General features: G+C 42.7%; 1 pseudogene; it reads right to left on the minus strand.

The window, feature by feature from the left end:
• Window positions 1–549: 549 nt before the first annotated feature.
• On the minus strand, window positions 550–668 carry LOC145418233 (5S ribosomal RNA; annotated as a pseudogene).
• Window positions 669–2369: the final 1701 nt, after the last annotated feature.

Below are 2369 nucleotides of genomic sequence, written 5' to 3' on the forward strand. Positions count from 1 at the left end.
AGTGACAGGCGAAGAAATTGCTGGTTCACTGTGCCAGTTTCATGAAGTCTTACTTTGATTCACTTTTGGCCATCAACCGCCAGCTTGCTTCTTGGCCTTTAATGAAGCCTTCTCGTTTCTCATAACTAAATACTTTGCCTGCCGCTTCTGAGTTGCTTGACACATCATTCTGTTGACTGCGCATGACATGGCCACTGAAGCACTTGCATTGCCCCAGCAATGAACTTCTTCACTTCGGTTGTTTTAATCCCACAGGATAAAGTTGGTTCAGAGACTCCATCAACAGTTATTTAGGTCTGAGTGAGGACGCTTCTGGGCTGAAAGAAGGAGTCATCCTGGCACGGACAGAAGCATTCCTATGTTGAAGAGTCTTCAACTTCCTCTTCTCTCAAGTAAAAAAAAAAAAAAAGTACTCTTACGCCTCTCACTATTTTCATTCATTCATTGCCAGACGCCATGTATCCCAAACGGGGTGGCCAACGGCTTAGAGTTAATTGTTTTACAGGGAAGGGCACTAATCCTCCACTAACTCCACTTGACAAGTAGGGATGCCAACAGCATCTGGTGTTCCCAGGCAGTCACCCATCCAAGTACTAACCAGACCCAACGTTGCTTAACTTCGCTGATCGGACGGGAAGCGGTGTACTCAACGTGGTATGGCCTCACAATCAACAGAGCAAATCTTTGGTTGAATTATCATTTCACTAAAGGCAGAACATCTTGAATGTTGTATGGCAGGCATGATATTATCCATGACAGACTTTTCTATGCGTTAGCTGTTGCAATTGAAACAGAAAGTAGCAAGACCCCTGAATCCAAGAGTGTTTCAGTTAAGTTGTTACTCAGCAAGGATGGTAAACGTCCACAGTGTACTCTGCTATCATTCTCAGATTATTCAGATGTTTTCCTTTGAGACCATGCTTTGATATCGATTTCCGGCAAAGTCTTTTTGTTGTTGTCAGCCACCTTGAGTGATTTACCTGGCCAATCTCAAGAAAAGCCAGGTCTGTTGGCAGATAACCTGTTTTGACTGCCTGTGTAAAATTGTAACCATAGGATTGATTATTAGAGCGTACGTCCAATACTTCATTCCTCAGGCGCTCCAATGTGTATTTTTGTAAATAAAGGATTAATTCTCTCTCTGTGGTAGAATCAAGCATCTTCGTTACAGGGGCAGTTTATTTACTATATGACCGGGTTTTGCCATCCAATATTATTATCGAGTGTCACAGAGGTAACTCATTGGTATGGAGGGCACAAACCGGTCAGTGTAGCTTAGAACTAACCTTAGCCTCTACCCAGTGCATAACACCACTCTCCCAACCAGCGATGTCACTTGTGGAGTCACCATCAATGCCTTGAAGAATTTTTTCAATCTCTCTCTCTCTCTCTCTCTCTCTCTCTCTCTCTCTCTCTCTCTCTCTCTCTCTTTCATGAATTCTACGAAATTATCTGCGATGATCTCAGCATGTTTCCCTGTTTTCAGACTTTCTCTGGTGTCAAGTAGAAGCATTAGTGTCCGTTTGGCTCACTGCACACGGTGTCATTTTCATGGGATGGTAAAAAGAAACATTTTTACCATGCCATGAAAATGCCAATCTGATTTCTCTGACTGTCATTATTATTGCTGTATCTTGAAGGTTATCAAAAAAGATACAGTCAGTGATTACTTCCTTGCAATGATCATCAAATTACTGGTCTAGTGTCTCCATAAGTTAATCCCGTGTCAGGACAGTCAATCATCGGATTATGTTACTGATCACGACCATGCCAAGCAAACACGTGTGGGACAGGATCTTACAGAACTGGTAAAGAAATGAAAGCCTCCTCCTCTATCTCTGAGCCTACCTGACGCACCCGTTAATCTTGGCGTAGGACCAGGCAACAACAACGCAGCAGAAGGAAATGGAAAAGAAAATGGAGAAGAGGAAAAAATTGCTAAATACAGAGAGTGTCGCAAGTTGTTGAAAGTGGCACAAACAACTGTTAAAAGTAGGCATCATTAAGAAATTCGAACAAAAGCACAATATGCCTGAGAAGCTGCAAAGAAGGCTTAGAGACGGTAGGAGACGAGGGAAATCGCAGAAGGGGGAGGAAATGATGAGTGGAAATAGAAGACAGTAAAACATGTGAAGGTACTCGAGACCTTGAACATAAGTCTGACTCTTGTGGAGTGCCTTGGATCCTCAGTGGGGCATGGAGTGAAAAAGCAGAGGTTATGTGAGACAGTATTGCTCAAGTGAAGAAATGCTTTTAGTGAGAGGTTACGAGATAGGTACCCCTAAAATTATCATTAATTTATGTAAGAGGTCACGAGAAACGTGCCCCCAAATTAATCAATCAATCAATCATTTCCTGTGGCACTCCAC

The sequence above is a fragment of the Coenobita brevimanus genome, chromosome 112, assembly GCF_032717465.1.
Source record: "Coenobita brevimanus isolate Jiangsu-jjx chromosome 112, ASM3271746v2, whole genome shotgun sequence".
In the NCBI taxonomy this organism is placed as follows: Eukaryota; Metazoa; Arthropoda; class Malacostraca; order Decapoda; family Coenobitidae; genus Coenobita; species Coenobita brevimanus.